The sequence below is a fragment of the Phodopus roborovskii genome, unplaced genomic scaffold, assembly GCF_943737965.1.
Source record: "Phodopus roborovskii unplaced genomic scaffold, PHOROB, whole genome shotgun sequence".
NCBI lineage: Eukaryota > Metazoa > Chordata > Mammalia > Rodentia > Cricetidae > Phodopus > Phodopus roborovskii.
Genome location: NW_026125708.1, coordinates 1,640,397 through 1,654,870, shown reverse-complemented (window position 1 = coordinate 1,654,870; position 14,474 = coordinate 1,640,397).

Here is a 14,474-nt window from a genome sequence, read left to right as displayed (position 1 = left end):
ACTGCTGAGCCATCTCTCCAGCTCCAAGATTCAAATAATAATGTCAAAATAAAGATACTACCCATGAGGAAAAGTCTTGGCCTAACTACTAGCCCAGTTTTATTCTTTTGTGTCACTCATCGACTTGCAGAACCACTCTCTACCATGAACCCTTCCACCCCACCCCACTCCCTATGGCTACTCTAGGCTGGGGCTCAGTGATTTCACAGCCACCAAACTTAGCTAGGACCCAGCAGCAGCAGCAGTAACTAAAGAACAGAATATCCACAAAGAGGAAACTAGATATCTACATAGAGAATCGCTTTAAATATCATAACACCAGGTGCCTAGATACAGCAAAAAACAAAAACATGGAGACAATACACCTCCTCTAGAAGCCAGCAACCCTACTTTAATAGACCCTGAGAAAAGCAATTGAGATAAAGCACAATACAGGAGCTTCAAAATAACAATTTTCAATATGTTCAAGGACCTTAAGGAGGTTGTGAATAAAGTGCCTTAATGAAGATTGTGAAAACACAAATAGTTGAATGAAATAGTGAATGCAAAATATAAAATGTAGAATTTAACAAAGAAATTGAGTAACTGAATAAAAATCAAAGTGAAATAAAACTGGAAATAAAAAACTTGGGGTGTCTAGAAACTCAGAGATAAGCCTCACCAGCAAATTAAGAAATAAGGAAGAGAGACTTTCAAGTCATAAAAAAAGTAGAAGACATTTTTCTTGGATTTTTAATAAAGAAACTGTTAAATCAAAAAATGTAGGCACAAAGCATCCAGGAAATATTGAAGAGTATGAAAAAAAAACCAAAGCAAAAAAAAAAAAAAAAATAGGTGTTGAAGGAGAAAAAACTCAGGTCAAGTGCACATAAAATAGGCTTTTTTAAATCATAAATTAAAATCTCCCCAAAGAGTTAAAAAGGAAGATGCCTATTAAGGTACAAAAGGCACATAGACAGGACCACAAATAAATTCACGACCACTCATAACAATCAAAACATTAAATGTACAGAACCTTTAAAGAAAGATTCCTACAAACGGCAAGGGGGAGGACCAAGTCACATATAAAGGCAGGCTCATCAAAATAACACCTGACTTATTTATCAATGGAGACTATGAATACTGGGTGAGCCTGAATACATGTTTGACAAGCTCTGAGAGACTACATATGCCAGCCCGGACTGCTATAACCATCAAAACTATCTATCATGCGTTTCAAGATGTAAACAAAGTTAAGCAATCTCTGTCCACCAATCCTTCTTAGAGAAGACACTAAAACAAAAACTTCCATCTGAAGAGGTTAGCTCCACCCAAGAGGACATAAGGAATTAATAATACTAGAAGAGTAAATCAAAAAAGAGAAAAAACACAATGACAACAAACTAATAGAAATCAATAAACACTGCTCATTAACTCTCTTCATTAATATTCTCAATTCCTGAATTCGGAAAAAAAAAAAAAAAAAAAAAAAAAACACAGACTAACAGATTGTAGAAAACAGTAGTCCACCTTTCTGCCGCATCCAAGAAATACACCTCAGCATCAAGGATAGTTATCACCTTAAGGTGAAAGGATGGAAAAGGGTATTACAAGGAAATGAAATCAAGAAGCAAGCTGGTGCATTTATATTAACATCTGACTAAATAAGCTTCAAACCAAAACTAATAAGCAAATATATGGAAGGATGCTGCATACTCATCAAAGAAAAAAATCATCAAATAGATATTATAAGTCTAAATATTTATGCACCAAACACAAAGGCACACAAATACATTAAATTTAAAAGGGGGGCTACTATAGTTAAAATCACATGTTGATCCTAATGCAGTGTGTCTTAGGGTTTCTATTTCTGTGGGAAAACACCATGACCAAAAGCAACATGGAGAAGAAAGGGTTTATTTTGCTTATATTTCTATACCACAATTTATCAACAAAGGCACTCAGGGCAAAAAATCAATTGTGAAAGGCATCTCAAAGCAAAAGCTGTTGTGGGCGCCATGGAGGGGTGCTACTTACTGGCTTGTTCCTTGTGACTTTCTCAGCCTGCTTTCTTTTAGGACCCAGGACTACTAGCCAAGAGGTGTCCCTAACCACAAAGGGCTGGGCATTCTTCCATCAATCACTAATTTAAAAAATGTCATATAGGCTTGCCTGTCTACAGCTGGATCTTATGTGTTTCTGTCCTCACAGATGACTCTAGTTTGTGGAAAGTTGATATAAAAACTAGCCTGCACTCACAGTGATAGTGGTTGACTCATACCACACTCTTGCCAATGAAAAGGTCATCTCCCCCCTACCAAAATGTAAAAAAAAAAAAAAAAAAAAACACTAAGCAGAGAAATGTAGGAGTTAAATAATGTGAAAAATCAATCAGATTTAACAGACATCTATAGAACATTCTACCTAAACACCAAAGAATATACTTTCTTCTCAACAATTCATGGAACTTTCCCCCAAACTTACCACATATTAGGACACAAAGAAAGTCTCAACAGATATAACAACACTGAAGTAACATCCTACAACCTGTCTGACCACCGTGGAGTAAAACTGGATAACAACAAGAGAAAAAGGAAAAAGTATACAAATGTAGGGAACCTGATCAACTCACTACTGAATGAAAATTTGATCAAGGCAGAAATCAAGAACATTTAAAACACTATAATTGAATGAAAATGGAAACATAATATATCTAATCCTACAGGATAAAATGAAGTCAGTTCTAAAAAGTATGTTCATAGCAATAAATGCCTACATAAGATAACTGTAGATATCTCATATTAGTAAATACCTGAAAGCAACATACCTGAAAGCTTGAGAAAACCAGAAGAATCAATACCTACAAGGAACAGGTAGGAAGAAATGCTCATATGCAGGACTGAAATCAATGAAATACAAAAAAATATGAAATGAAGAGTTAGCTCTTTGAGAAAATCATTAGGACTGGCAAAATCCTTAGCCAAATTAACCAAAAGACACACAAAGAAGATCCAAATTAATAAAACTAGAGATGAAAAAGAGGGACATTACAAAAGACACCAAGGAAATGCAGAGAACCATAATGACTCACTTTAAAAAATCTGTACTTACCCAAACTTGAAAATTTAAAAGAAATTGATGAATTCCTCAAAATATGACTTACCAAAGTTAAATCAAGGTTTTAAAAAAATCAACATTTAAACAGACCCATAGCCTTTCGTGAAATGGAAGCAAAAATCTCCCAACCATAAAAATCCCAGGACCAGATGGATTCAGTGCAGAATTCTACCAGACATTCAAAGAAGAACTAACAGCATTGCTCATCCAATTATTCCACAAAAGCTAAAGGAATATTTTCTAATTATTTTTACAAAGCTGTTGTTACCCCATGCCAAAACAACAAAAGAATATGCAAAAATTCTCAATGAAATACTTGCAAACTGAATCCAAGAACACATCAAAAAGATTATCCACCATGATCAAGTTACCTTCATTCCACAGATGCAAGGATGATCCAACATATGTAAATCAATAAGTATAATCCACCAAATAAACAGACTCAATGACAAAAACCACATGATCATTCCATTAGACTCAGAAAAGGCTCTGACGAAATCCAGCTTCCCTTCATGATAAAAGTCCTGGAAAGACTAGAGATACAAGAAACATGCCTCAACATAATGAAGGCAATTACAGCAAGCTCACAGCCAACATCAACATAACTGGAGAAAAACTCAAAGCATTTCCACTAACATTAAAAACAAGACAAGGCTATCCACTCTCTCCATATCTATTTACTATAGCACTTAATGTCTTAGCTAGAGTAATAAGACAACTGAAGATCACTGGGATACAAATAGGAAGGGAAGAAGCCAAAGTATCTTTTTTTTTTTTTTTTGCAGATGCTATGATTTTATACATAAAAGACCCCAAAGACTTTACTTGGAAACTCCTACAGCTGATAAACACTTCTGCTAAGTGTACAAAATTAATGTACAAAAATCAGTAACCTTCCTATATACAAATGGCAAACATATGGAGAAAGGAATCAGGGAAATAGTGCCTTTCATAATAGCCTAAAAATAAAATAAAAGTCACTGTACTTTGTGATAACTCTAATCACACAAGTGAAAGATTCGTAGAATAAAGAGTAAAGAAAGAACTTGAAGAAGACAACAGAAAATGAAAAGATCTCCCATGCCCATTGATCAATAGCACTAATGTGAAAATAGCCATCCTATGAAATCAATCTACGGATTCAATACAATCGCCATCAAAATTCCATCACAATTCCTCATAAAAATTGGAAAAAATAGTCAACTTCATACAAACTATGATAGTTAAAACAATCCTGAATAACAAAAAACTGCCAAAGTTATGATCACATTTCAATTTCTACTACAAAGGTATAGTAATAAAAATAACATGATATTGGTATAAAAATAGACACATTGATCAATGGAATTAAACAGAAGATCAAGACATAAATCATCCACACACCTATAGGTGCCTGATTATTTTTTATAAAGAAGCCAAACAAACATACACACTGGAAAAAGACAGCATCTTCAACAAATAGTGCTGTTCAAACAGGATATCAGCATATAAAAAAATGAAAAGATCCATATCTATCACCCTGCAGATGGGTCAAAGATCTTAAAATAAGACCAAATTACTCATTCTGAAAGTAGAAAATAAGCTTGAATTCATTGGCACAGGGAAGGACTTTCTGAACAGGACACCAATAACACAGGCACTAAGATCAATAATTAACAAATGGGACCCAATCAAGCTAAAAATGCTTCTGACAGGAAAAGACACAATCATTTGAGCAAAGCAGGAGCTTACAGAATGGGAAACATCTTTACCAATTACATGTCTGATAGAGGGTTAGTATCAATGATACATTCACTAAAAGAAATTGAATATCAAAAAAGCAACCCAATTAAAAATGGGATATGAAACTAAAAACAGAGTTCTCAAAAGAAGCAAAAATGGCTGAGAAACACTTTTAAATGTTCAATAACTTTAACCATCATGAAAATACAGATTAGAAATTTCATATAACAAATGACAACACATGTTGGTAAGGATGCATGGGAAGTTGAACACTTATTCATCGCTGATGGGCATGCAAAGTGGTACAATCACTATGGAAATCACAGTCTGGAGGTTCCTCAAGAAGCTGAGAATCAATCTACCTCAAGATCCTTATATACCACTCTTGTTCATGTTTGCAAAGGACTCTGCATCTTACTATAAATTCATCCAGTTTCATCACTGATCTGTTCCTAGTGTCCAGAAACAGTTTAAATGTTCATCGTCTGATGAATGGATAATGAAATTGTGGTTCATTTACACCATTGAATACTACTGAAAGAAAATTGAAATCATGCAATTTGCAGGTAAATGGATGGAGGTAGAAAAAAAATGACATCCTGACTGAGGCAACTCAGAACCAAAATGGCAAATATTACATGATTGCTCTTATATGTGGATATTATCTTTTAAGCTTTCAATATGTGTGCTACAAATCAAATAACCACAGATGTTAGGTACTCATAAGGGATTTTGAGGACATGGGGATCTCCCAAAGAATGGGAAATAGAATACAGTGCTGTGTAAGATAAATAATAAACTAGAAATGGAGGATAAATGGGGGGATATAGGAGGCAGGGTAATATATGGAATATGGAGGGGGCCAATCAACACTAAAAGCCTATTACTGTAGAAGCTTCCAAATATATATAATGTGTAATGGTTTGAATAGGAATAGCCCCATAGACTCATGTGTTTAAAGGTTTGGCCCATAGAGAGCAGCACTATTAGGAGGTGTGGCTTTGTTGGAGTAGGGGTGACTATGCTGAAGGAAGTGAGTCACTGTGGGTGCATGCTTTGAGGTCTCAAAAGTTCAAGCCATGCCCAGTATCGTATACTATCTCCTATGGCCTGTGGGCCAAGATGTAAAACTCTCAGGTACCTCTCCAGTACCACATCAGCCTGCACATTGCCATGCTTCCTGCCATGAGGATAATGAAAGAACCTCTGAAACTGGAAGCCAGCCTCAATTAAATGTTTTCCTTTACAAGAGTTGTCATAGCCATGGTGTCTCTTCACAGCAATAGAAACCCTAAGACAGCATGTATGGAAGGAATTTAAATGACGTCATCATATAATGAAGGCGATACTCATTCAACTAGACATTTTATACCACCAAGTAAAACCTCCAGTGCCAGGAATGGATGCAGCTTATTGAGTTGTTAGCCAAAAAGTCCCACAGACAACCCTCCACAAACATCAAAGGCTATTTCCAGTGGTATTCATTGTTCTCCACAACCTGATGGCCCCACTCCTGAAGACACCACTTACTTATTTATGTGAGCACATGTAGGGAAATGGAGTTGGTGCCCAACTAGAAGCTTCACCAATACTGAGTAGCAGGCATAGTGCTGGAAGGTTTTCTGCAAGCTACCAGAGAAGAAAGGTAATCATCAGTATCCCCCAGTTACAAACCCTGTGACCTACAGCAGCATCCTACTTGCAAGATACACTGATTCAATATTGGCACAAATGTTATGGGAGTAACCAACTACCTTTTGATTGGATTTTAAGGCCCGCTCTATGAGATAGAATCTATTTCTCACTGTTAAAACTGTCCACAAACCTGATTCAATACATCATGGGCTAAGGGGATAACCTAGTTCTTTCATTCTGCTAAAGGGATCTAGAAATATAATGACATATTGCTATACCCATAGATCAGTGCCTCACTCAACCCTCCCTTCTTACAGTGGATGGGAATTAACACAAAGGCTCTCAGCTAGACAATGTGCAGAGCATTAGAGCTTTGAAGCACTCAATTCTAAGTGAGCTGTCTTCATTAAGCCCTCAGGGCTCAGGGTTTTATGAGAAAGAGTATGGGGGAAGATTTTAAGAGCCAGAGGTGGTGGATGACTCTAAGGGAATAGCATATACCAGATACACATATGAATTCACAGAGACTGTGACTGTGCACCCAACACCTACACAGGTTCAAACCAGACAAAATCTCAGTACTGAGACAGGGAAAGGGACCGAAAGTCCGACCAAGAAGCAACTTGCAATTTTTACCTACTGAGAAAGGGAAAACCCATTTTTTCCCAGTGTATTGTCACTGCATATATCGTGGCCAGGAGTAGCTTCCCAACACAAAATGAACTCCATGATCAAATATATTTTATGGAAAAAATTAATTGGAAGATAAAACTTTAAGTTTTATCTTGGAACCATTAAGCATTAAACAGATACTGAGATTTAAAAAATATAAAAAAAAAAAAAAGGAAGAAAAGTCTTGTCCTATATGGCTTCATTGGTGAATTCTACCATATGTTTAAAGAAGAAATAACTAATCTTTGCAAGCTTCCAAAATAGAAGAGTGGGGGACACCTCCCACCTCTTCTTTGAGGACAGCATTGCCCTCATAGAAAATGTATCACAAGAAAAGGAAACTGCAGACCACTGTCTCTTATGATTGTGGTTGCAAAAATCTTGAATAAAATACTAGTAAGCATAATCATTTGCTGAACATTTAAAAAAAAGGTTTGTCCACAGTGATCCTACCATTGGCATCTCCTCAGAGTAATTTTCCACCCACAGACCTCATGCTGCCAAGCCTGCTGTGGGCTATATACCATGCTTGTCCTTGCTGTGTTAGGAATTAAGCCAGGTTCTTCTGTGAGAACTCCTCTCCCTATTGCAGTAGTTCCTGACTAAAATCTGCCTTTATCACTTTACTGTCTGGTCCTAGTTTCCTTTAACAACTTGGAGGTGGGGATGGGGTGAATGTTAATGAATATGTTTTCTTTTATGGTGATGAACATGTTCTGAAATTGATTGTAGTAGTGAAAAACGTTAAAAATTGTTGAATTTTATGCTTCCAACAGGTAAGGTGCATGAGTGATATCTCAATAAAGATGTGGAAATATATTGGGAGTGTCTGGATTTGAGCTCCAATCTGCTGGACCCAAAGTGTACACTGCGTGAAGCTGCTTCGCTACCCAGGGAGATGTTTGAGAAATGCACTGCCGTCATTAGGGCTACTATCATAATTGCTCCTCAGAGAGAAGGCTCAGACTAAAAAGGCCACTTTGCAAAGGCTTTGGATATTTGTGAACTTGAAGAGCAAATAATACATCCCAGAATGGTTTTCAGCTTCATAGAAGCAGGCCTGCATTCCCCAGGGATCCTGCTATCACTTGCCAACTTCAAGGGGAAGCCAAAGCTGATGAGTTTGTCAGCCTGGGAATTCTGAGTACTCGAATGACTCCCTTGGGGCTAGAGACAGGCCAGGTCCCAGGCTCCATGGGCATTGGCATAGTTCTTAGACCACACCACAGTCTAAGGGACAAAGACTGAAGGATCTTGGGCATCATCCCAGCATTACCACAGACCTGAAGCCCCCACCATTGTTGCCACACCTGCTGTGTGAACTCCTGGACTACCCTTACTTTTGCTTGCCAGAACATCCAATTATATGCTCATGTCAGAGGCCAAAGAAAGGAGAGAAGTCTGTGCCTGGAAAACCACAGGGACCAATGCAGATATCCCCAATCCCCAAGTCACCATGGAAACAGGTACCATACAAAGAACTCTGATCCCTTCCACTCATTATCCCACACTTTCAACAGACAATCTGTACAATTTTCGCTTCTGTTCTCCAGGAGTCCCCTTTGTAACAATAACAGCCACTGTTCCTTTTTTAAATACACTTTTAAACTTTTCTTTTTTGCATATATGGGTATATTGCTTGAATATATTACTGAACATTCGATCCCCTGGAACCATGGTTATTAATAGTTGTAAGCTGTCATGTGAGTTCTGGGATTAAAACCTAGATCCTCTAGAACAGTGATAATTGCTCCTAACCATGGAACCATCTCTCCAGCCCTGTAGCTACTACCTACTATTTCTTGAGTGCTAACTATGTACCAGTCATTATGTTAATCTTGAACCCACCATTTCAGTCAACCCTAACAATTCCATCAGAGGTCAGCATCCCTATTTTGAAGATAAAAATATCTGGTATACAGAGTGATTAAATACCTAGCTCAGGTTTGCACAGCTAAGGAGATGGTACAGCCTTTGAATTCTGGCATCCAGCCAAGTTTGTGCTCTCAATCCCGTCTCAGGGATCTGTAATTCTAAGTTGATATTTATGCAATGGCCCCAAGTGGGAAGGAGATTCAATGAGGTGCAAATACCCTTTTGTACTATTCACTAAGCCCAAACATGAAGTCAGCTAGAGGCTGAACAGGACACTGGAGGGACACACAGGTATTCCACAACTTTGGGCATGACCTACCCTGCCTCATAGCTTATTGTCTCCAGCAGCCCATTCCACAGCACATGTTGTCTATCATGATAGTCTTAGGCCTTACCACTGACACAAGCCGCCTAGCTCCATTACGAAGCCAACTTCAGTGGGTCAGAATTCAGAGGGATATCATCTGCCAATCATCTAGCTGAGATCACTGCCTAACCAGAGACACCAACACTAGTTTAGAGTTCCCCAGGCCTGGAGATACAGTAGGCCACCAGAGGGCACTGTGATTATTTAATTATGTGATCTACCAAGATGGGGAGAATGAGGAGGGATTGGGGAAAACCTACAGTTAGTTCACCCCAAGCTAGCTCCTCAAGGCAAGTCTATTACAATTCTGCCTTTCATTCCAATGCTTCCTCATTCCCACAGGTAAGCATCTGAGAACACCTAACCCAGTGTAAATCTCTTTAGGGGCTGTTTTACCCTGTGGCGGTGACAAGAAATAGATAATCTCCTCTTTTTCATTAAACCAGTCCAGGTCCAATTTCTGTTCTCATTTCCCACTGAAGACCTGGGAAACATAACCTCTGCCACCTTCACCACTGCATTGTTAGCGTGTGAGGGCTGAACATTGTTGAGGCCTTTTGCCAGCCTCTAGTCTGATTGGTCATTACTTCATCTTACCAGTGACATATACCTATCCACTTGCCAGATGTTGACCATTACCCTGTATTAAAGGAGTCAAGCGTGGGTCCAGTTTCCTTAGTTTAGGCTCTAGGTTCCCTCGAACCTGCTTCTCTGCTTCATCTCTTGCCACCCTCTGCCTTTTACTTTCTGTTCCAGCTGCACTAAATTACAGAATTGTTGTCCAGCACCATGGTACTCTTACCCTCCAGGCCTTGGTCTCCCATCACCCCTGAAGTCCTCTCTAGCTAGGTACCAGGAGATCCCTTCCTTCACCCCTCCTGGGTTGGTTTTTTGTTTTGTTTTGTTTTGTTTATAACCTAACTGACTGTAGAATGTATTTGACTGGTTACATTGTGTGCCTTTGCCACATTCAGGAAGCAACCAGAGAGTGGTTTAGACATCATCTTGTTTAGGGTCTGGCACATATTTTGATAAATGAATAATGAAATGAATGAAAATGAAGTGAATGATGACAATAGAGCAAAGTCTGGAGAAGTTGAGGATAAATCCATATTAATACAGCATACACAGAGTGCTTAATGTGCCTGGCAGCTTAGTTTCTCCCTAAACCCCTTTTGTGGAGCTGGAACATACCAGGCTGGGATAACAGAAGAGGACATTTTGTTGATATAATGAAAAAAGAAACCAATCAATAAGAGTTTCTTTTGTACCATTATACACAAAGAGAATGCTAAGAGACAGTCCCTCCAGTCAGCGTGAAGGGTCTGATTGTCTTATAAAGTGCTTGAGCAGTGAGGACATTTTCTATCATCTCCCTTTCTGCCTTCAAGGATCTAAAGCTCTTTCTTGCTCCATCCAGGACCAGGAAGCAAGACCAACTAGTAGAATTCACACCTCAAACCTTAAACCAAGAAGTAAAACTATGGATTCTAATGGAGACCTAAAGAGAGCAAAAGGCCTTGGTAGGAAAGAGAGGACAGGAGAAAAGAGGAAAGGAGAAGGGAGGAGAGGGTGGGGAGAGGAGGAGACACAAGAGAGAGGCTCAGAGGATAGATTTCTGGAGACACCAAGAGAGAGCAGCTTTGTGGGTGATCCTAAAAGGGGAAACAAGGGCCTGTCCAGACTATTATTTGTAAAGTGGAGAGGGAGAAGATAGGGAAGTGACTTTCCAGAACACTATGGGTGACCTGAGCTAGAAATAACACCCTATTCTTTATATTTGTTACAGGCTCTGCGTGTATAAGTGATCATGTGATAGTAAGATAACTCCCCCTCCCACCCCCACAAAAGACTATACTGAGAAACTCTTCTAATTTTAAAGGGCTGCACTGGAGGGGAGAGGTCAGGAATAAGATCAGTGCAGGACTACTGTCTAATGATCACACAGTGTCATTAGTGCCCAAGACTAGGGACATGCCACAGAAGCAGTGATGATTATTTCCAGAAGCAAAAGGATTTGGTGGAGACAACAGGGTCTTGGTGCCAAAGCCCCCAGATGATGGTCATGATCAGGAATGAGTGCTTTGCCAGGGAATTGAGCATTTTTAAGGTTGGTTCAAGTCTAAAGCATTTCTCAGGAAATCAGACAGAGACAGTACTTAGAAGTTAAAGGTTTATTTCCATATTCCCTGGAGATATGAAAGTTACATGGAAGATCCAAGAAGGCACTGAAATCTAAGGGGCATAGAGACCTGAAGTACATGACACCTATATTGGATGCTACTGGGTACCAAAGCAAAATCTGGTGTTTTATAATGCTGTTTGGCAGTGGGTATGCTGTGGGATACAGTTCTCAGTAAACTACCTCCTGAGAAAGGAGGAGTAGCTCAAACATAATCTACTTTTTCAGAATTGAATATCTTAGAACCATAATGCAGAGGCATGTTAGAGCACTTGTAGGGTATCATTCTTGATGTAGCTCATTGGTTAAAGACACAAAATGCTTTAGCCATGGTTGGTAGATGATTTTAGTGTAGTATCCTCCACCCCCTTACCCATAGTTTTGCTTTCCACAGTTTCAGTTGCCTGCCACTATCTATGGCCTGAAGATATTAAATGGAAAATTCTGGAAATAAACATGCCCTTCTGATCATATGATTAAATCTTAAATCAGTCCACTCCCTCCCACATGGGATGTGAATAATTCCTCTGTCCAATACATATCCACACAGTATACTCTACCCACTTGGTAAGTATCTGTAGCCTTTGCTTATCAAAGTAGCTGTTGAATATTGCAGTGCCACAAGAGTAATTCTAAGAGGAGAAGCTATAGCTCTGCTTACCTGCAAAAAGAAAACAGGTAACAATTTCTCCAGTGATCTAGGAAAACAAGAGTAAACCAAACCGCAAATCAGCAGGAAAGAAATAATAAATATCAGGGCAGAGATTAACAAAATATAGTCTAAAAGAAATATACAAAAGTATCAGTGAAAGCAAAGGGTTAATTCTCACCCTCTGAAACTGTAAGCAAGCTTCCAATTAAATGCTTTGTTTTATAAGTTGCCTGGGTCATGGTGTCTTTTCACAACAATAGAACAGTAACTAAGACTGTGTGTGTGTGTGTGTGTGTGTGTGTGTGTGTGTGTGTGTGTGTGTGTGTGTGTATAACCCATAATGAAAATACTATCAAAAGTTTCAGGCGTACACTGGGTCTTGAAACATTTCCCCACAAATAGCAGGAAAGTACTAAAAGTCATTTGGAGTGGAGAAACTACTAGAAAGCATATGTCAACTTCTGGCTTCCTGGCAGGGATTCAAAGCTCTGCTATTTGAATGAGAGTGAAGACCTAATGCATAAGGCAATAAAGAGAGGAGCCTAATAAACTTTCAAAGACTCAAGACATGGGTCAAAAAGGTGCTGACTGGAGCTTCTTAACACTGGGATACAGGAGATAACATGGGAATGCACTTATAACTTGTATTTGTTTGTCATGCCATTCAGTCCATTTATTGCTCATTCCATCCTGTAATACCAAGTCCAAAATATAGAAAACTTAACATAATAAAAGATAAATGCTAACTACTAAATCTAATGTGGTCTGCACAGTTATGGAAGCTTTAAAGGCTCCTAATTGATGATCAGAGAGCCAGTTTCACCTGCCTAGTAATGCTACCACCTTAAACAAAGGCCTTAAGGTTGAAAGAGGAGGAGACTGTGAGTCAGGAGGGCACACCAAATACTTGGCTAGCTATCTCTGCCTGGAAGTGACATCCATCAATTCTGTTCATTTCTTATTGCCACAGAACCAGACACATATGTGACTAACCATTCCTATAAGAACACCAGGAAATGTGATCCACAACTGAGCAGTTGGTTCTCAACAAACATAAAAAAAGAAATATGAAAAATCCTTACTATGGAAGGGAAGTGTAAATATTTTAGGGGTCGCCTGCTCTCTGTGCCACCGACCAGAATTATTTCTGGCATTACAAAATCAAAGTTGAGACGTTTATGGACAATTAGAGGTAGACTGAGACAGCTGAGCCTAGGTTTTAGGCCCAAATTTAAGTCCTGGTTGCTGGGGGGAAACTAGCTATTATAAGGTGTATAGACTGAATGGCAGCTACACTAAATAAGGGATCTGGGTTGGAGCTCAATGGTAGAGGTCTTGCCTAACAAGAATGAAGTCTTGAGCTCCATTTTTAATTACTTTTATCATTATTGAGCCAAAATACCTAACAGAAATTTCTTAAGAAAGGAAGTGTTTGTGTGGCCCCATCGTTTGAGGGAAGCACCCATCATGGTGAGGAAGTCATGGAAACAGGAGCCTGGGGCAGCTGATCATTGTACCCTTAGTCAGTAAGCAGACAGCAATGAATTCTGTTGCTTACCTTGATTTCTCTCTTAAATTTATCCCAGGATCCCAGTCCTTATGGAATGGTTCTACACACAGTTAGGGGCTTCTCACCTCAGTTAATGCAATCTAGAAACTCCCTCACAAAGGTTTGTCTCCTAAGTGATGCCAGATCCTGTAAAGTTGAAAGCAAATATTAACAATTACAAGCCCATCCTTTGTTGATTAGACATCCAAACATATCACTTTAAAATCACATCTTTCCAAATTTTCCTGCATAAGCTCATTGCCACCTAATAATGCTAAACGTATTCAATCTCAGCACTGCTTGAACACTTAAGTATAGAGTCTCTTATGGGACAGACTTATCTATGGACTCCTATAACACAAAAAAACAAGTTCATATTCTTCCAGTATACGATGGCCTAGAGTAAACATCCCCATTCCAAAATGAAAGAATATGACATGACAAAGAAAGAATGAACCAAAGCAAAACTAAAACCCAGCTGAGAAAACACTAAATCCTTCAGTCCCAGGTATGGCATCTGGGGCTTATGATGGAATCACCTAGGATCCAAAGAACTTGGAAAATCCCACCTGTCCATCTCTGCCACTTGCAACACACACAGTCTCTCTCATATGCTCACTCTGGCTTCACTCCATTCCTACATCACTCTTTGGCAGACATTCCTATGGTCCTAACAACTCTAAAATCCTGGGGTTTCCATTGTAACTTAGGCATCATCTTCAGT